General features: G+C 41.2%; 1 protein-coding gene across 4 annotated transcripts in view; it reads left to right on the top strand.

Moving 5' to 3' along the window:
- The window catches only part of KIAA2012 (KIAA2012 ortholog), a 971,910-nt gene that overhangs the window by 20,647 nt on the left and 928,763 nt on the right, over window positions 1-22,500 (top strand). The window lies entirely within an intron of this gene.

Below are 22,500 nucleotides of genomic sequence, written 5' to 3'. Positions count from 1 at the left end.
TCTTTTATTAGGATTAGAGACTTTGATTTAAGACCAGTAGTTGCCTAGATAACAGCAGGTGTTTTGTTCAGACTCACCCAACCCAGGCTAATTTATAAAGGGTGACATTAAGCCAGTATTTCATGTTAGTATGAAGTCCTAATATAAAGCAAACTACTTTAAAATTTTTCTCAGTAACATAGTTACCACACCAGGACCTACATAGCAAAGGTAGAAACATGAAAAATAGCTTCCCTGAGGAAAAAATAGGTCCCTTGCTCATAGCGATAATGAACACAGTGCAGATATAAAATGTGGGATTTTATGACGTTCGTCAGTCTACCGAAGGCTGGCACAGAGGACCAAGCTCAGTACCTACTACTGGTTTATTTTAATTGTAGATCTGGTTAGTGCGTTTAAGATAAAACCAACTAAGCTGGCTGTTAGCTGTCACTTTATAAGTTTCCATCAGACTTACAGAAATTAACTTAAATATGTTGCATTACATTATACAGTTACAATACACAGGGAAGAGGGAGCTGATTGATTTAGGTGAATATTGAACGTAAATACATTTTTGCCAATTGAACTAAACAAAGAAGTGAATTTTTAGAGAAATATTAGCTGGATCCTGCTGTCTAATCAGTGATATCCTATAGTATGGATATCATTAATTGAAATTTAATTCTGATTAGTGATTAATAGATTAAATTACTAAAAGTACCTAAACACCTATACTTTGATTTGTTTAGGAGCCATTGATTACACTAATGAAGCTTCATGTAATACTTTAAAACTGCATATGAATTCAGAAGAATTCCTGAAATATTCACAAATGTGAATAAAGCATAGTTCTGAGTGATTAAATTAGTGATTTGAATCATATATTTGTATACTTGTGTAAAAGAGCCGCAGACACATTTCAACCTTCCAACATCTTTTTCACCAAAAACAGGGACCAAATGCAACAATCAGCAAAAATAGATTTCACCAAGCAGTTGTTGACTATAGTAACTATACAGAAACTGGTTGGCTGACCTGCAAACACTGTATACACCACCCATATACATATGAGGTGTGGTAGCACTCCATGTCATAATTTCAGAAGACGTTTAAGTGATGTTTGTAGGGGAGTAGTGCACCCCTCTCCCCCGGCACACACCCAAATGTCTTTCACCATACAGTTTCAATATGAAGTAACTTCTCACGTGAAATGGCGTTTGTCTTCTTGCTGACTGTTACATTTGAGTTTGTATTACTCAGCCACCTGTCCAAACATCCTGGCATGAAGTGATGTGACTGTCATTTGTAGTCCATTTAGAGATAACTGGGTTGTGGTGCTAGCAGCATTAGTTCTGAGCATTTCCACTAATAAATGATGTACTGATGTACTGATTAAGTCTGGTTACATTGCTTTTTGTTTTCATGTTAATTGTTTTAACAAAAACATTTATATGGTAGGCATTGTACTTTTCAAATATGGAGTGTGTTGTCTGTTGTTTTCTTGATACCAAAATATATTCAGCTATTTTTGTGATATCCTGTGTAATGGACTCTTACAGCAAGCCTGTGAGGAGTTTTTCTTCGGTGCCTGTCTAAGGACAGGTGTACTGCAAAACTCAGTGCCGACACACTTCTGCTTGTACTCTGTACCTGTTCTTTTACTTATTGACTTTATCCTCATGTTTCCAGTTGATCAATTCCACCTGTTTAAAAAAAGACTGACATTGACAGTGAACATGGTCTATCACTTAGTTACCCAATTACCCTGTTAAGTTCACTTCTGCCATGGGCACTCCTCTACAAGTCCCCATATTATATAGGTTCATAGAAGGTTATTAGGCTATCGGCCCTAGAGCTCTTATAAGCTTAGCCATATTTATCCTGAATTGCCCCGGTCATCAGTGGTTAAGTGAGCAAAGTTTACAGAAGTAAGAGACTATGGTGATTAATACTGACTTACTTTGTCCATGAGGGACATAAGCGCCACCCCAGGAGTGAATTTGGTGTCACTCATTCATTCATCTAGGTTGCATATTTCACGTGAATTAGAAGCTGTTCCAGAGAAGTAACAGTCTCTGGGAGATGTAGCTATATCATCAGCATGATCTGTTCATGTCAGAGGCTAGGCCTGGAGTGAGTGACCCTCGTACAGTTTGATTTATGAGTTTATAGCATTTCCATCAGGGTCAGGTCAGAGACTGCCCTGTAAGAGAGGCACAGGTCACCCCTTAGAAGCATGTATAGCAGAATATAGTGACAAGGCTTTCAGTCTTTCCACGTAGGACTTTCTTTTTGTGTACCCTGTATTTTCTTGGTGAGAAACCTTTGTGGTGTCTCCAGTTGTTTCATGTGTCTGGTGAAGTACATGCAAAAGGGGGCTTTGCACTCAGTTACTGGTCTGATGATGGGTGACTATAATGGAATTATAACATCGTTAGATCTAGATGTGCCACATAGAAGGATCTTCTTACCACTGTGGATACGTGGTGGTCGAAGATCAGATTGCTATCAACCTGAGTACCCAGATCATTTACTACTGGGTCTACACTTATGGGAGTGCAGTCTATAATGTAATTAGCAGAGATGTCATCTTTCCCAAAGGGAATAATAATGCATTTTCCTTGCATTTAGCTTTAATCCATGGCTTTGGCACCAATCATTTGTCTGCATTAACCCTTTCTGCAGTATATTAACATTGTTGGGGGACTCACATTTCCTTGGAATTCTGAGAAATAAATTCTGAACAGTAAAGGGCCCAGTACAGAACCCTGTGGTATGCCACTGGTGACTGGTCTTTTGCTAGAGGTGAAGTCACCCACTTTGACAGTATGTGTCCTGCAAGTGAGCCAATTGGCTACCCATCTGGTGACATAGGGGTTAATTCTTAATTGGGAGAGTTTCTGTATAATACCTGAGTGGAGGATTGTGCCAAATGCCTTGACTAGGTCAAGGTAGGTGGTATGCACTATCTTTCCTTTGTCCAGAGCCTTGGCGACTTTTTCAAAAAAGTCAACCAGGTTTCACAGGCATGATCTACCCTTAACAAATCCAATCTGGGTTGGGTTCAGAGTTTGGAGATAATTTATGTCCTTGTTGATAAGGTCCATAGTGATTCTTTCCATAGCCTTGCAGATGAGGCTAGTCAAGCTCATGGGTCTATAATTTCTATGGCCGGTTGATGGTCCCCCTTTGTGCAGAGGGAATATTGTTACTGTCCTCTATTCCACCAGAGCATAGCCAGTTCACAGGCTGTGGTTAAAGAGGGATCCAAGTGGGTCTGCTAGGTCATGCTTTAAGTTGTTTAAAAGGCAACTTGGGATGTTGTCTGGTCCAATTGATGCTATGTTTTTGGCCTTGAAGACTGCAGAGATGACCTGCTCTCTTGAGATAATAAGCTATGGAATGGTGGCAGCTATACTTTGGGGGATGAACGGTGGGGACGGGGGGGGGGGTAAAGTTTGCTCCATATCTGTCAGCTAGTAGGTTGGTTATTACCTCCAACTGAGTATGGGTGGTGCTATCCACAACCAGTTCAGTGCATAGCTGGGTATTCCCTTTTAGATTTTTGACATAGCTAAAGAATGCCTTGTGATTATCCTTAGCTAGGTAGGCTATTTTTGTTTCATAATTAGCTTTGAAGGACTTGACAAGATCTCTCATTTGTCTGTTTAAGTTAGAGAGGGATTTCTTCCTCTGCTGAGCCATTTCCCTGTTGTTCTTGGACATTAGTTTGTTCCTCTTGTTGTATTACCTGTTTATACTAGGAGTCCATCAGTGTGGCTTGTTTTCCAGCATGGCCTGGTTTTAATCCAGTCAGGTACAGCTGATTCTATACAACAGCTTAAGGGGTTATACAGGGCATTGGTGAACACCTCTGCATAGGAGTCCATGTTACCTGTATTCAAGGGGGCTTTGAAACTTCTTATACCATCACTTAGTAGGAGATAATCTGTCTTGGAAAAATTCTTAAATGTTTTTGAGCTTGGTGGGTATCTGGCCTTATAATTAATCAAATGAGACTGATTTATGGTCCAACCTTACTTGGGAAGACATCAAGGGGGGGGGGGGGTGCATTCCTCTCCCATGTTATTGAGTACTATGACCAGGACATTTGAGCACCTTGTGGAAGTGCTGACTACATGTTCCAGAGCATTTGCATTGACAAGGTCCAAGAAAACCAGTACATTTATGGTAATGTATGTTTCCCAGTTGATGGTAGGATAATTAAAATCACCTACTAGTAAAGTATTGGGTGGTATGATAAGTGACTCCAGTAAGTCCAGGTATGTGATATGCTTTTCTGGTTCGTAGTGGGGAACCTATAGCTAGCTATGATGTGGTCGGGGGTTTTGCCTATCATTAACTGGACATGTGGTAGCTCGAGAGAGTTGTACTGTTTGACCAGTCTTGAGGTGCAATTATCCTTAATGAAGATGGATACCACCTCCTCCTTTGGTTCTGTCATGCTCAGTTTGTGCTCTGAATGTATGGAAGGCATTGTAGCCCTGTACGTTGGGGTGCTTTCTATGGCTTTGAACCATGCCTTGGTGACTGCACAGATATCAGCATCTTCCAAGGTGAGGAGTGCTTCCACAGATTGCAATTTCTTGTTTAGACTCCTAGCATTAAGCAGCAGTACCTTGAGTTATCTAGAGAGGATTTTGTTATGTTGGGAGGCTGGTTATTTTAACACTGCCTAAAAAGGCACAATAGGAGTGGCTAATGCCTTTGCCAGTATCCGAAAGCCTATAGGGGAGAGGTGCAGACCATCTCTGGCAAAGCAGCGTAGCCTGTTGACCATGTCTTCCCAGGCTGACAGACATTGGATACCCTTGAAGTAACACCAGAAGCTAAGCCAATTGTTAAAGTCAATAATTTTTTATTTGTATTATGGCATCATCCTTGGAGAAGGTAGAATGCTGCTTAGAGCATGGCTTATACCTGTCTGTGACATGTAATCTGACAACTCAGTCATGTCTCTCTTCATATAATTCAGAGAGGTACATCTCAAGTCATTTATCCCCACATGAACTATGACAGAGTCATACTGGTACTTGTAATTGAGTGACTTGAGTGCATGAATGACTTGACGGATCTTGGCACCTGAAAAACAGCTAACCGTAACCTGCTGCTTATCCAGCCTGGTGAGTGGAACATCTGTGTGTCTCATTATGCAGTCTCCTATGAACATTACATTATGTTTTGTGGTGTTACGCCTTATGGGCTTATTTGTTAAGACACTGGTGTGTGTGTTATGTGTTGTGGTTATTGTTTGCATTGCTGTGTGTGTGTAAGCGGTTTCCATTTGGGAGGCCTCTGACCTTTTGGTAAGTTACTAGTGAGTACCTCCATGTATGTGGATTTATGTGTCTTGTCCTTATTTAGTGTGTGTAGTGAAGTCTGCATGTGCTGACAACCTGTTTCGCATTCAATTTGTCTTTATATGAGAGTCTTGCCTTCAATTTCATAGAGTAACTACATCTCTCACGTAAAGTATTTGTTTGTTCCAGGAGTAAGTCTTTGTCAGTATACATGAGACAGCTGTTAGTAACACTGACCTCAGTCTTCTTGAATGACTTGTTTTGATTACATTGCTAATGTTTACACTGCAGTACTACTTTATACCCTTGTGGAAAGCCTCTTTTATTTAGCAATCCTTATTAATTGATTGGTTGATTGTTTTTTTTTTTTTTTTTTTTTTATTCATTTGTGTTTGTTTACTGGGGTAGTGGATTAATCCTAAATAGATCCATTTTTAGCCATAGCCTGGGCATTACAACAAAATAGCAGAGGAGAGAGGTTTATACATACAGAAGTTAACAAAGGAAAGCTGAACAGCAAACATTACAAAAATATCTTGTATATGTTATCTACAAAGTGCCAGAAAGGTCCAAGACATTGGAGCATACGCTGTACATACATATTTGCAAAGTCAAAATTTGGCATTGTTTACAGACTATATGCAGGTTCTATTCTTTAATATATGATTCACTGTTTCAGTTGGAAGAGGGATAAAACAAAGGCTGAAGTCTCAGACTAGGTGAATGAATGGTTCAGCACAGGATGCAATCATTAGGTCAGCTTGGTTCATAAACTATGTCCATGAGGATGTCTTTCCAAACAGAACACCTGTAACTGCTCTGTCAGTCCTCTCTCCCTTTACTCAACTGCCAAGTTTATTATGGCTGACTTTCCACCTATATTTTTATCTCTTGATCACTGGAGGTCACATTTCCCAGTATGCACCACTGTATCTCTCCTTTCCACCTATATCTTTATCCCTTGGTCACTGTATGTCACATTTCCCAGTATACACCTCTGTATCTCTTCTTTCCATGCCAGGAGTCATCAGTTCAATGATATTTTGATCAAGGTGCTCCTGTCATGATATGCAGCTGTTGACAACTTTCGAGAGAAACCCATCTAAGTACTATACAGTTAGAGCTCTCTCTCTTCATTCTGTACAGAGTAGCATATATGCATTTATTTTATCTACATTGAATTTGTTAACCATTTACTAATATGATCACTCTTTTCAGATATAGGCAATAAAAACATACAGATAACAAACATGTACAGAGCCATTATGAAGAATTGATTGTGCAAGAATAAAAAGCACAAAACATGTAGAGAAGCATCAGAAGGTATTAACTGTTCAGGCATTAAAGAAAGAAACTCAAGCTGAGTACAATACACATCAGTAGTAGATATATCATATTGAAAAGATTTGACACACTGAAGGAGGCAATTCTGTTAGAAATAAAAAGCATTCAGAAATACAGCACTAATGCATCTGCTAGCTATTCAGTTGTGCCTTTGAAATGCAGTTTGTAATACTCTGCGGCCATTGACATAAGGTTCCTGAAGGTTCATGCTGCAGATTATATTATATTGTAATACTTCACATATAGCACCTGTCACTGTTGTTGCATGGCTAGTACTGCAGCCATGCAACAAACAACATGCAGTTACCCTGTGCCACTGGTGATTCTCATGCCGGTGGAAGCAAGCGCTTATAGAGCTGTAAGATCTACAGTTACACACAATATGCAGTGCTAACAGATATATACATTATTTAATCAGCAATACAGAAACTCTGATTTAACACGTAACTATAAAATATTTCAGAGAATGATTATGGATCACCTATATGTAGACCATTTCATTAGTTAGCTTAATTGGGTAGTGGAGATGATACAGCCCTATGCACAGAGGTGTGGGGTATTGCACCCATATAAAATACTTTCACATTTTGACTAAAAACTTCAAAAAAAGTGGCTTCAAATATTTTTTTCCAATGAAACTAGTTTAGGCAAAACTGCTTCTGAGTAACCACTGTGTGTCCCTGTGCACGTGTTCCTGTAACAGATTAATCTTTCCCATTCCCAGTGCTATTATACAATGCATACTGTGATGTTATTAAGCATACATTTGCCTATTTTATGTCCTCTCATGAGCTTTATTTCCTACTAAATGGTTTGTTTGCCCTGGTACACTGTACATAATCCAACAGGTAATGTTCCATACTATTTGCTTGTTTTGTCAAGCAGTACAGCTTTCAGAATATGTAACATCTTTGGCAAGCAGCCCTCATTACAAGGGTTGTAATTAATTCATTTTCTAACATCATCTTTATCATATTCTGGGTTGCAGGGGTACAAACGCACATCTTGGCAAACAACTTGAGCTAAGTAGAGAATCACACACAGGCAGGACACCAGTCCAATGCAGGATGCAGAGAGAGACAGACAGACAGACAGACACACACACACACCTTTACAGACAGTTTAGAGAATTGTGCCATTTCATCTTTGCACTATTCTTTGATATCTGGTAAAAAACAGTCATCTCGGCAAAACTTATGCAGTGACAGGAAGGACACACAAATTCCACAACAAAAAGGTTCCCCAGTCAGGAAATGAGCCAGAGAAATAAGCACGGTGAGGCAGAGTTCCTTACTGCTGTACCACTTTACTGCCCCTGGGATTTATTAAAAAAATAAATATAATAAATATGGAATCAAGAGGTTTGACTTTATCTGTCATGTGACAATGAATAGAATAATAAAAGATGACATTTATCTGACAGTGAGATTACTTCTAATACTGTGATATGCATAATGCACACCCTCCCTAATGTTCGTGATGATATCCAATCATAATACAGTGATATGGAGGAGTTACAAATTGCTAGCAAATCACTGCAGAGCTTATTGTCAATAATTTCTTAGTATGTATACATACCACCCATGGGTGGCCTGGTGGAACCATCCCAGTCAACAGAAAGTAAGTAGGTAACCATATAAGTACATAAGTTGTTGTTGTTTGTCTTTTTGGATTTTCCCAGTAAGGGGTCGCCACAGTGGAACTCCGGTCCGCTAATGATTGTCAGTAGATTTTTTTTTTTTATGGTGCTGAGTTGCCAGCCCAACACCCAACCTTCAGTGAAGGCACGCCCATTCATGTATGGCTTTCGGAGGCCACTCAACTGCGGGGAGGCCATGCAGACTCCACACAGAAGGCACTCCCCCCACACTAGCTGAGAATCGAATGGGACAACCTCTTGCTGTGAGGCAACAACGCAACCGCTGTACCACCGCGGCTTCATGTAAGTACATAAGTAAACAGTCAAAAAGCAAGGATCTTCAGACAGAAGAGTTTTATGCAAAGCTAAAAAAAATGGTATAAGTAGCAAGTTGGGAAACTTAAATCAGCTTAATTACTCAAAACTCAATGAAAATAAATGGTTCTTATAGTTCAAAAGGCATTGTTATCTTTAAACAGTTATCTAAGCATAAAGCCAGCAATCTCTAAGCTGCAGGGATAACATGGGAGCTGATCATTCAGAACAGAGAGAATTTTCACTGAGTTCAACTTTACTGATGTGTGACATAGTAATACGTAATTAGAATTTCTATGGCTTCCTTATATTTGTGAGCAAGTAGGTACCCCATTCCATGTGACACTCAGTAGGATACTATAAAAATGTTCTTCCTATAGTAACTGAGCAGAGAATGCAACTTCTTAAGAGACATAGTCATCATAATAAGTAGCCCAGTTTTTTCCTTGCACAAAGGAAATGACAACATAAACCAGTTCATAGGGTCTATGTTAAATCATCGAAGGCTTAAAAAAGCGAATGATGATTTATCGAACCCATGTAAGCAAAAGCTTACAATCTCAAACCCTTACAACAGTGATTGTTCCACAAAAAAAAATTTAAAACATTACATAACGTTGGGGGCTGTGCCTCCCACACCCCCCCTACTTAAATATACCAACTCCGAGATTGCACTACAGTCTCAAAAACGGCAAAGTAACAGAAGCGGCTAAGCGATTTCTTTCCCAGGGAAAGAATTCGCTTATATGCCGTTTTGCTATTTTGCCTTTTGTGCTTTCAAGTTCGATCAAGATGCATTCGAAAGAATGTGTCTTCGATCATTTAATAGGAACCCCAGTTCATATCCTTCATCGCATTCCCTTCTGTACAAAAGATGTAGCAAAATACAACATAATCAAGTGAAAGGTATTCCTTCAAAAGGTATGAAGTTCAAAGTTCAAGTTTATTTACGTGGCTAACTATAAGCAGAACTGGTTATGAAGCAGAGGTCATACCTAAAGGATTCTTTTGATTTTAAACCTAAGACAAACTAAATTATGGTTCAAGTGTCTAACATTTTGGTAACAATGGATTTGAATCTTCATATACTATCATTCCTCACAAGGCATTATAAACTGTTCAAGCAATTATAGAAAGATGAACTAATACAATGGACTCTTCTATTATGTGGTTAAAGTTGATGAAAAGATCAAGCATTCTCATATATCGTGTTATAATACAATCCACCAATCACTAATACATCTGCTATTGCCTCGTCTAACTGAAGAAAATCAAATTTTTGTATGTACAGTTTTAAAATACTATCCATCATTCAGTGTTAACACAGATGATGTTGTCCTATAAGTTTCATAGAGTCAGTACATAAGTTTAAAATTGCTCTGGTAACTTGTTGATGAAAAACTAATATATATTTTTAATAACATTAAAATGCATATTAAACAAAGTGAATATGGTGAGGCCATATATTGTTGTTTTTCTTGTATTTTGGTTATAATTTGCTGCTTTCAAAATCTATTTTTTTAAATCACCTGATAGTTAGTACCCACTTTTTGTTTACTAAGTTGCTGGTTTTTGTTGTTGTTGTTGTTTTTGTAGCCCTTACCATTTGAGAAATCTTTATATTCTCTAAGTATCCAGATTTATGCTTAATTTATCAAGTGCTTTTATGACTAGATAATTTTATTTCAATTATTTCTTGAGTATCATGTGTTGCTTTGCTATATAAGTCTGTTTTCCAGGCTCAAGATATCAGATTATATTCTGCTTTTTGTATATAAATATTGATTACAAAGTATAGGCTTAGCATATAATTGTTGTTTATATGGATTGCTATTTAATCATCCTGCCATCATTCCATACGGTATATTCAGTAAACATTCCTTAAACATTAATATATAGCATGATGTTGCATCCACTAAGCGAGTTTTTAATAATCTATTGTGCATTTTAATCTGCCAAAAAGAAAAAATGGCCATGTCTTTTTACTGATTGGAATATTGGAATGAAATGACTGAAATCATGTGGGAAAGAATGAGATGTCCTAATACTATTTTACATTCAACATAATTAAATATAAGTAAGATTTCTGTTAACATTGAAGTTCTTCTGTGACATTGCTTGATATTAGTCACAAAAATAGGAAATGTTTTTACATCTTTTATCACTACAAGATAGTCTATTATTTCTCGTTTCCATAATGCGTCAACGTCCTGAAATTTGTTGGCTTTTTTTAACAAAAATAGCTAGAGATCCACCCTGCTTTTACCATTCTGCTGCATTCGCAGTCCGTATAGCTACTGCTGTCCAAGAACCAGTCTCTGGGTCTGTCTCTGCTCTGTTTCTGTAACTGGCCCAATATCACTTTAATTTGATAAATACTGAGTGCACCATAGTTCTACTTTACATGTTAATTTCCTTGTATTTCATAGGTTCATAGGTGTGTACTAAGCTAATGGCCCTAGAGCCTTTACAACCCTAGCCCATAGGATTATGCTGGCATCATGCCACCTAACCTTAGTTCCCAGTTCCTCTGTCAAGTAAAGCCACTGGAGTGATCCCCAGGGTGAATTTTCTATTTCCCATCCAGTCATCAAGATTTCTCTTGAAGAGGGCCATTGAGGTGCTCTGCTTGATTTGTATGGGAAGTCTATTCCATAGCACGGGCAGTCTCTGGGTTATGAACCTGTCCCTCCAGCATGTTCTGTTGATTGTGGTAATGAGGTTTAGGTGTCTGGAGCATGTGGTGTGGAGGGCTTGGGATTTCTTTAGATGTAGCATTTCTAACAGAGCTGGGTCAGACATGGCTTTGTAAGTCAAGCAAAGATCGCCTTTAAGTAGGCGATATGAGACAGAGAATAGTTGGAGTTTTTTGAGTCTGTCCATATAGGACAAGTGTTTAAGGCCTAGGATCCTCTTTGTGAGGTACTTTTGCGGCCTCTCCAGTTGTTGCAGGTGTCTAGTGAGGTACATGCCAAATGGGGCATTGCACTCGATGATTGGCCTTATGAGGGAAGAGTAGAAGGAGACAATGACCTCTTTCTTCCTGGATGCAAAACCCTTAATAATGAGATGTGCCACACAGAAGGACTTTCTGACCACAGTGGCAATGCTGTGGTCAAAAGAGAGGTTGCTGACAACCTGTGTTCCTAGATCTCTTCTAACGCCTTCTGTGTTCAGTGGACTATTATCAATGTGGTAATTCAAGGGAACTGCCCAAGGGGATGATGACACATTTCTTGGCATGGAGCTTAAGGCCATGGTTCTGACACAAGTCATTGGTCTCATTGAGGCCTTTCTGTAGGATGTCAACATCATTCGGGGAGTTAATAATAGCTCCCAACTTGCAATCGTCTGCAAACTTTGTCAGCCAGAGTCCCTTCCTGTTGGCCTGGACTTCAGAGAAGTAGATACCAAACAGGTGAGGACCCAGGACTGTACCCTGTGGGAATTAACTCGTGACTGGTCGGCAGTCTGACTTAGAGTCAGCTAGTTTCACACTGTGGGTTCTATCTGTGAGCCAGTTTGCAACCTACCTAGTGATATAGGGGTTGATGCCTAGCTTAGTGAGTTTTTCCATGATTCCTGAGTGGGGAATGGTATCAAAGGCCTTAGCCAGATCAAGATAGGCTGTATGAACCACCTTGCCTTCATCCACAGCTCTGGTGACTGACTCAAAGAAGTCGACCAAGTTGAGCAGGCATGATCTACCCTTCATAAAACCAAACTGTGTAGGATCCAGAGTTTGGAGATTCCCTGTATACTTGTTTACTTGGTCCATGATAATACATTCCATAGCTTTGCATATCAGACTCATCAGGCTAATGGGGAAATAATTGCCGGGGTCTGTAGTGGTGCCTTCTTTGTGGAGAGGGTTGACTGTAGCAGTGCACAATTTGGTAGGGACAAAGCCTGAGGTGAGGTTGTGATTGAACAGGACACACAGGTGAGGTGCCAGTTCAGTCTCTAGTTCATGTAGAACATACCCAGGGATATTGTCAGGTCCCATAGAAACTGTATTCTTGGCCTTGGATAGTGCTTTTAACATGTGCAGCAGTAATACTGGGTGCCTGGCAATCTACTGGTATTGTGATTGTTCCTTTGTGGGGGAGGTAAAGTTAGCACTGAATCTGTTGGCCAGTATATTGGCAATATTTGTTGGCTTGATGTAGGTGGTACCATTGTGCAGTAGCACAGAGCAAATCTGAGTATTGCCGTGGAGATTCTTTACATAACTATAGAAGGTCTTGTGGTTGTCTTTACTATCTGCTGCAATTCTGTTTTCATAGCTAGCTTTAGAGAATTTGATGAGGGATTTCAGCCTTTTGTTGAGGCTGATAAGGGAGTTTTTCCAGTCTTGGGACTTCACCTTATTCCGCATTAGTTTCCTCCTTCTGTTGTAGAGTTTGTTTATGGCAGTGGACCACCAGATTGGCTTCCTTTTTTTTGAGGAAAGTGTCTTGGTTCTAATGGGTATGGCGAGATCCATGCATTTGTGTACATGTTCGTACAGTGCATTGGTGTATGATTTGGTGGTCATGCGACTACTGTCCATTTGCATGGGTGCTGTGAAGTTAGCCACCTCTGTTTTTAGGACCCCAAAGTTAGCTTTGGAGAAATTTTTCATGGTGGTTACCTTTGTGGGGGGGGGGGGTGGATTTCCAAGGTGATTAGATTGTGGTTGGATCAAGCCAGGGAGGAGTTGACTATTGCTGTAGAGCAACGGTCACCCATGTTAGTAATGACCAGGTCAAGGATGTTGCTACCTCTAGTGGGGGTAAGAACGAGCTGGTCCAGAGCATTGGAATTAATGAATTCCAGAAAGCACTGGGCAAGTGTATTGGTACATGAGTAGTTTTCCCAGTTAATGGAGGGGTAGTTGAAGTCAGCCAGTATGAGAGTGTTAGGTTGGACCCTAATATTTTCCAGGGTGCTTAGGAATGTGGAGTGTGAGTCTTGGGACATGGTTGGGGAACTATAGCAGGCTACGACTTGAATCGCTGTCTTGCCCAATGTTAGCTGCACCTAAAGTATCAGATGCATTATGTTTCACTACCAGTCTGGAGGTGTGTGCATCCTTTATGAATATGGAAACACCACTGCCTTTGGAGCTTTGGTCCAAGTTCTGGGGCTGAAAGGTGTGGAATGAGTTATAGCCTGGTAGTGCAGGGGTGTTTTCTGCTGCCTTTAACCAGGTCTTTGTTACAGCGCAAATGTCGATGTTCTCCATTTTAAGGAGTGCTTCGAGTGACTGCATTTTGAGATTTAGACTTCTAGCATTGAGCAGCACAACTCTCAGATTGCATTTGTTTGTAGTTGTTATGGTGGTAATTTGGTCTTTGGAACACCGCCTAAAAAAGGCACTATAGAGGTGGCAAGAGCCTTGGCCAGTATCCGGAAGCCCAGGGGTGACAGATGTAGGCCATCTCTGGCAAAGCATCGAGGTCTTGTTAATCATGTCATCCCAGGCAGACAGATATTGGATCCCCTTAGAATGACACCAGAAACTTAGCCAATTGTTGAAATCATTCATTTTCTGCTTGTACTGTGGTATCATTCTGGGTGATGGTAAGATGCTGCTCAGGGCTAAGGTCATACCCACCTGGGCTACATAATCCGAGAGCTCTTCCATGTCTCTTTTAATGTAGCCCAGGGAGGTACATCTCAGGTCATTCACATGACAATGACAGAGTCATATTTGTACCTGTTGTTGAGGGACCTGAGTGCGTGCATTATGTGCCGGATCCTGGCGTCTGACAGGCAGCTGACTGTTACTTTCTCCTTATTCAGCCTAGTGAGTGAAATATCAGTGTGCATCACTATTGAGTCACCTATGAATAGCATGTTGGGCATGCAGTTTTGCCTTAGGGCCTTTGGTTGAGTGGCACACTGTTTAGGAGAGTTATGTGTCTCGTGATTAGTGTTGTGTTGTGGTGGTCCTGTGGGTTTCTGCCTTGGAGGTCTCTGCTGTTTGGGTAGATTTTTATTGAGAGCCTCCATGAAGGTGGTTGTGTGGTGTGTGTTTTTATGTGAAGACAGTGCTGGTGTGTGTTCTGGAGGGCTATGTGTTCCATGTGCAAGTGCTGACCTTCTCCTCTTGACCAGCTATTCCGGTCTTGGCTGGAGAGTGCATTGCTTCCAGTTTGGATATATAAGTGTATCTCTCACAAGTCTGTGTTGGGAGGTAAAAGGAGAGGGTTGTCAGTGTACATAAGGCAGTTGCTACATTGCCTCAGGATGCCCAAGTTCACCAGGTTAATAGGAGAAAGCACAGCGAACTGACCTTTGCACATGCCTGGGAGGGTGGGCATTAATAAATACTGGAGCTGTTTCCTTGTAGAACATTTAGTGCTCGTAGCACTTTTGTGTGCTACAATAATTGCTACATGAAGTCTGGTAAAGTGCTAGACTGATAAGCTAGTAAAAGTGCAGGAGAGGAGAGAACTAGCAGATCTAAGGGAAAAACTGAAGAGCAGACTTTGGCACCACTCAAAAGCTTACAAACAATCCTGGATACAGCAAATCTATATCTGGATTAGATTAGTTACAGGAAAGGTGGGAAACTTACAAATGAAAACCATCTTACCTATGTTGGGTAAACTATTTCCAGACCCTGAGCTAAAAATTCCTGAGGTCAGAAAATGTGTTTTAAAAGTGCTAGCATGGATTATTATCCATTTAATTAATAAATGTAAGCATCAGATATGGTCAGGTGAGGTTTATACAAGTATGATTTGTCTGAGTATTCCATCTTATGATCTCTTGATCTTTTTGTTACATTTACCTGGGGTGTCTGTTCTCCTTAATATTCTTGAAGAACGGACACATAGCTTTTGCTCTTTACACCTTAAAACCATTTGTGAAATCCCCTGCCAGTTGCTAGATAATTCTTGCTCTTATTGGCACATGATTGTTATGTTAGTTATTATTATCCTTTCCCAGTATCTAACAGCTTGGAAGATTGCCTCTCCAATGTTGTTTTTAGTGTCATCAGGTAAATAAATTACAGTATTAAACAAGTTGCCCTCTGTGGAAAAAAAAAACAGAATGCCAATGTATATAAGGCTTTGTCTCAGTGCCTCTATGGCGTCTATCAAGTTTTGTATCTAATATGTTACTTGCCACTATCAGCAGGTTTAAGTTCTAGTGGTAAGTTCAGCACTTGCTGCTGAAACAATTATATTTAAAAGGACTAGACAGACTCCAGGAAGAAATGAATGATATCAAGAACAGGGAAATGTTGTGGAACATTTCTACAAGGAACATGATGTAGATGAAGTGTTGCTATGATTTGTGTCAGTATAACAAATATTATTATTATTATAACAAACAAACAAACAGTTGGGAGGGTGGCCTAATGGTTAAGGTGTTTGCCTTACAAACACAAAGTGCAGGGTTTGAGTCTCACAAGGGATAATTGGCTAGGCTTAAAATGGCTCGCAAGGGCAGTTAGCTTAGTACTAATCTAGGAACCTATGAACCTATAAAGCACCCAGGCATGATTGGAACCTGAATATTATCACACTTTCCAGCAAGAAGCAAAGCTTATCTTTATGTTTGACACAATGCAACCAAATAACTTAAGAAGATGTCTGTTCACCTGTCCCTGGAGGTGGGAGATGGAGCAAGTTTCAAGCTTATATCCCTTGTCAATGCGTCCCTAGTGGAGACCAGATAGCAGTGAATAATTATCCACTTATGAGTGGCAGGAGTGGTAGGCTACTTGAGAGGCTATATGATCAGCATGGCAAAGTGATATCAATATGCCTTGTTCATTGCAGGCCCACTTCTCAAACACTTACTGCGGCATGTGCGGAAAGAATAAGGCATATAGAAAAAAAATCCTCTGACAGGTACCTGTATGAGGGGTGCACTGTGACTGCCTCTTACCCTACAGAGGAATGAATGGGCATGAGTAAAGTGAGTGGCCAGATGGTCAGCAGGGACAGAAAATGAACCAAAAGGAAAGCAGAGTCAAGGGTTGCATTCCATAATGTCAAGGCAGCACTGTGAAGGAATAGTTGCCCTCATCTTCAGATAACAGTGAACACCTGGCTACAGAAAATGACTAGAGAAAAGCAGTGGACAGAGTTGCTATCAAATAATAATTGTTGCGTCATGAAGAGGGAGCTATCCACCAACAACCCGCTCCAGCCACTTATTTCCACAAGCAAATTCTTCCAAAATGTCGCTAATTACATAATTGCAACATAATGAGATTCAGAAACAAACAGTGCTGATAAGTTTGCATGCATTACATCCTACAACAAATATTAGTAAATGCATACTCATCAGTGGAATACAATGTCATCTCCACTGGATGGTGCATTCATACCATCACCTCCACATGTAGAATGGTTACTATCCATGCTTATGAAGTGTAAAAGGGGTGCTGTAGTGAAAGCTAAAACTGAGGCCTATATCTGACTTCCAAGTGTGACAAACCAGTACCATTAGATGCTGTCTACAGATACAAATCCAGAACCACAGCAACACATGATAAGCAAGCTTTGTTCTACCTACCCACCTCAGCATCTTAAATAATCTATCCTTAGTACTCTTCCTGGTAAAGGAGATGTTCTTCATTCCACATTGCTGCAGTCCTAACTATTGGGTAGTCCGCTGTCCAGTCGGCCCGAATACCAGAGTATATGGCTGACGTCGGTCAGGGCGCATTAGACTGACGTCAGTACGTCAGGGTACTAATGCGCATGACCGACGTCATATCCTCAGTCTTTTTTGCCGCATGGTCCGATGCAGAAGCAGTTTTGCGAGTGCAGGTTGGCGTTCTGAAATTTTCTGAAGTCGGAGTTTCAGACCGAATCAGAGTTGGCTAAGTACCCGTTGGGAACATTTTGGTTTTTCTTGCCTCAGTATTTAACCGGATGTCAGAAAAGTGAATAACTGTATTTCTTGTGGGAACCAGATACCTCATAGGGATTACCATACCTTGTGTATACCTTGTTTAGGGCCTGGGCACGACGTTGTTGGATGCGCTCTTGTGCTAGGTTTAACAAACGCACTATTAAGAGAAGGTTAGACTGTGCCAGGTTAGTGTTTGGGAAGCGTTGCAATTATAAAATGCCGTTGGATGCTCCGGCCGCTTATCCAAAAAGCGCAAGGACAAAACAGCGAAGCCTAGGGTTGATGAACCGGCAGTCCCGGACGGCGGTTCTTTAGCAGGCTCAGTGGAGCCAGAGGTTTTGCCAGGAGTTTCTTTGGAGTCTCAGGCAGAGACTTTACTGTTACAGGATGTGCCTTCTCAGGAGGTAGGCCAGGCTGAGGGGGCTTCTCAGGTAACTGTTCTTCCTCTCTTCCCAAGGTAGTTAGAGCCTCTCCTTCTGTTTCCAAACTTCTTTGAGAGGTAGGCCAAGTTTCGCTTCAGTGGGGCTTCTCCTAGCACTTCTGGTTCTGTGCCTAAGAAACATATGCTTAAAATGGCAGAAGATTTGATTACTATGATTAGAGGTTCTATGCCCCTCCTGATAAGAGGCCTAGGGTGGAACCTGAGTTTGATAGTTTTGAACAGTGTTCAGAGGCTTCTGAGTCTTCTGATGAAGATTTGCAGGAGTATCCTCCTTATTCTGATTCTGATGTGGATGATTCCACTCCTACAGCTTCTCCTCCTGAGGATTTCTCATTTTCAGAGACTCTGCATTCCATGAGGGAGCACTTTAAATGGGAAGGCCAGGATTACTCTGATTCCAGGAAAAGGCTTAGGGAATTCTTGTTTTACCCCAGCATAGGCCCTTAGCTATACCTCCTGTGTTGAATGTGGTTAAAACCCTGTTCCCACTGATAAAGAGGCAAGGGCTTTGGATAGATGGGGAAAGAAAGTGTATACTTCTTCCACTTTAGCCATGAGGGCGTTGAATTGTCAGTTTCACATGCTAAAATATCAAAATTATCTCCTTTCACAACTGAAATCTAAGGTGGATGCTTTGGCGGAAGGTATTGAGTGTAAAGAGTTGCTGGATTTAGTTCATGTGTCTGAACAAGTGGGTAAGCATTCTTTGCAATGTGGTTTTGATGCTGTACAGGCCTCCTCGAGGGTGGCTGCCACTAGTTCTGTTCTTCGCAGGCATGCCTGGTTGAGGGATCAGAATTTAGCTGAGCATGTTAAGGCAAGGATTTTGGATGCTCCTTTACAGTCTGATGTGTTGTTTGGTTCGCCTGTGGAAGCAGTTTTAAAGAAAATGGAGGACAAAGCTAAGTCTATGCAAACTGTTAAAGATTTTTTGCAGGTGCAGCCACCCAAGTTTAGTAGAAATTGGCCTACTAAGGGATGGACATATCCTGCTTATGATTCCCAGTCTAGGGGTAGATCTAGACATGGTAGGGGCAGAGCTCAAGGTTCTTTTAGGCCTAGAACAGGGAGTTCACCTGCTCAGACTTCTGGTGAGGGCAGGGGTCAGTCCTTTCGTAAACAGACCCAATGACCTGCCTTTTCAGCTGCCAGTAGATTCTCGTCTGGCAGCTCCTTTGGGAGGAAGACTGTCTCTTTTCAAAGAAAATTGGGATTTAATTACTCAAGACAGATGGGTGTTGGATATCATTCACCACGGTTACAGGTTTTATTTCCATACATTGCCCCTTTCAAAGGCATGCCAGACGTTCCTCCTCCACAAAGGAAAGAGGCGCACAAGCAAATTTCTCTGTTACTCCAAATAGGGGCCATTCAGCCAGTCCCTGTATCAGAAAGGGGCCTAGGATTTTATTCTCGCCTGTTCCTAGTACCAAAGAAGGGGAACACGTGGAGACCAATTTTGGATTTATCTATCCTCAACACTTATCTGGACATTCCCAAGTTCAAGATGTTGACGTTACAACAGCTTTTACCTCTGCTGGGCAAAGATCACTGGATGGTAACTTTAGATCTCAAGGAAGCTTACCTTCATGTGCCTATATCGACTAAGTTGCAGGAAGTATCTGCGTTTTCGAGCTGGAAATTCTCATTATCAGTTCTCTGCATTGCCTTTGGCTTATCTACTGCGCCCAGAGTATTCACAAAGGTTCTGGCTCCAGTGATAGCTTACTTCAGGCTAAAAGGAATTCAAATCTATCCTTACTTGGACGACTGCCTGATTCTGGCTCAAGAAAAGGAAGACCTTCTACAGCATCTGGAATATGTTATAGCAGTGCTAAGATGCCTAGGGTATTCTGTGAACGAAATAAAGTCCAGTCTAGTACCCTCTCAAGACATGTGCTTTCTGGGTGTGAGACTGAATACAGCAGCCCAGATGGCCTTTTTAACCCCGGACAAACAAAAGAGTCTATCCCTTTACTTCCATCAACTATCTCATCAGTCCGTGCTGACTGCAAGGACAGTCCTTCAAGCATTAGGGTTCATGGCATCTTGTATTCTGGTGCTTCCAATGCCAAACTGCATATGAGGAAGCTGCAATGGTATCTCAAAATGTATGGACACAGCACTGCCAGGATTTGGACACTGTCATTCAAATAATACCTTGCCTTCAAAAAGAATTTTTGTGGTGGTGGGCTCAGGAATGTCACCTAAACAAGGACTCTCTGTGACCCGCCAGAGGCGAAGTCAGATTTTAACGACGGATGCCTCGGACATTGCTTGGGAGCTCATCTAAATGGAAAGTGGATACAAGACAAGTGGCCTGCCAGACTGCAGCATCTACATATCAACATGAAGGAGATGTTAGCAGTCCAGTTTGCATTAATGGCTTTCAAGGAGTTACTTCTTCCAGGGCAGGTGTTGATTCTAACAGACAACACAACTGTCATGTGGTACATCAACAAACAAGGGGAACACATTCTTATCCTCTATGCAGGCAAGCAATGATTTTATGGGAGACTGCGCTCAGCTTGCAACTAACTCTTCAGGCAAGGTTTCTGCCGGGAGCACAGAACTCCTTAGCAGATGTGTTAAGCAGACAAATCATGGATCCCCACGAGTGGAAACTGGATCTTCATGTATTTCAGAAATTGACAGTGTCATGGGGAACTCCAGACATAGATCTGTTCGCTTCTCCACTAAACCACCAGCTGCCAAAGTTTTGCACAAAGGGTTTCATCACACAGCTTGGAAAGTGGATGCTCTTTCTTTCAGTTGGAAAAATCTTCATGTGTATGCCTTTCCACCTCTGCCTCTTCTTCCAAAGGTGCTCTTAAAGGTCAGACAAGACAAGCCAAGGATGATTTTAATAGCTCCAGATTGGCCTCGGCAACACTGGTACCCACTACTAAGGAGTCTGGTAAGGACGCCTCCATGGCCTTTACCTTGATTCCACATCTGTTATCTCAGAAGGACGGTCATCTGCTCAATGTCAAGCTTCACTCTCTTCATCTAACAGCCTGGCATATTCTGTGTTGAAACACAGCAGGTCTCAACTTCCTCAACAAGTTTTAAATGTGATTATGGAAGCTAGAAGACCTAGTACAAGGAAAGTGTACGCAGAAAATGGAAGAGGTTTTATTTTGGAGTACAGCAAAGAATTTGGAGATTTCTGAGCCTAATTTGAGTGTGGCTCTTCAATATCTTACTGAGTTATTGGACAAAGGTTTGTCCTTCTCTTCCATTAAGATTCATGCTGCAGCAATTTCAGCTCACTATGATTGTGACCCACCATTGTTTTCGCATCCTTTGTTCAAGCAGTTTCTTAGAGGGGCAAAGAATATAAGACCCCAATGAGCTCCTACTCCTGCTTGGGATCTCAATTTTGTGTTGGAAAACTTACTCTACAACCTTTTGAGCCTCTGCGGCTACTGCTGAATTGAAATACTTGTCATGGAAGACTGCTTTTCTGTTGGCTATTACTTCTGCAAGAAGGGTGTCTGAGTTGCAGGCCCTTATGGCAGTAGAGCCCTTTTTGATTTTCCATAAGGATAGGGTATCATTACGTACTAATCCTTCCTTTATGCCTAAGGTGGTTTCTAGTGTGGCTTTAAACCAAACTATTCATTTGCCTACTTTTTATGCAGACCCCAAAATAGAGGGAAAAGATTTTGCACACTTTAGATGTACACAGGCAATTGCGTTATTATTTAAGCAGGACTAAGGATTTTAGGCAGTCTCAGCAGTTGTTTGTTTCTTTTGCTTTGAGTTCGAGGGCAAGCCTGTGTCAAAACAAACTATTTCTAGGTGGATTGGGTTTTGCATTGCATTTTGTTATTCCCATCATGGCAAGGAGATTCCAGCTGGGATTAGGCCTCATTCCACTAGGGCTACTGCCACTTCAACAGCATTTCTAAGGGGGGTGGCAACTAAGGATATTTTGGAGGCAGCTACTTGGAGTTCAGTGCATACTTTCTCTCTAAGCATTATCACCTTCCTCTCTACTCTAAGTCTAGGGCTGGTTTTGCCACAGCTATTTTGCAAGGCATGTTGTCTGCTCCTGCTTCTTTATGATTTGCCAGCCTCCCTTACCTCTGCTTTGGGATTCTACCCAATAGTTAGGACTGCAGCAATGTGGAATGAAGAACATAGTACAGTTTTGTACCTACCATAAATGTAGATGTTCGAGGATCCACATTGCTGCAGTCCAATTTACCCTCCCTCCTTCCCCTCTGTGTTTAGGGGTGGTTGTGTAGGTGAGGTTATATGCTGATATTTTTATATATATATCTTTTTGTATATATTGTACATATTTTTGGTGCAGGTATATTGGGCCTTGTCTTTTTAGGGTCTTCTGACATCTGGGGCAAGAAAAGACTGAGGATATGACGTCGGTCATGGGCATGCGTACCCCCTGGCGTACTGGCGAGTCTAACGCTGACCGCCCTGACCGACGCCAGCTCTGGTATTCGGGCCGACTGGACTGGACTACCCAATAGTTAGGACTGCAGCAATGTGGATCCTCGAACATCTACATTTATGGTAGGTACAAAACTTTGTACTGCTTCATTCAGTTCACAACAACATATATATATATA

This window comes from Protopterus annectens, chromosome 6.part0 (genome assembly GCF_019279795.1).
Source record: "Protopterus annectens isolate FY-2018-M chromosome 6.part0, PAN1.0, whole genome shotgun sequence".
Taxonomy (NCBI): Eukaryota; Metazoa; Chordata; order Ceratodontiformes; family Protopteridae; genus Protopterus; species Protopterus annectens.
The sequence above is the reverse complement of the archived record's forward strand: the minus strand, read 5'-3'. Positions and strand labels throughout refer to the sequence as shown.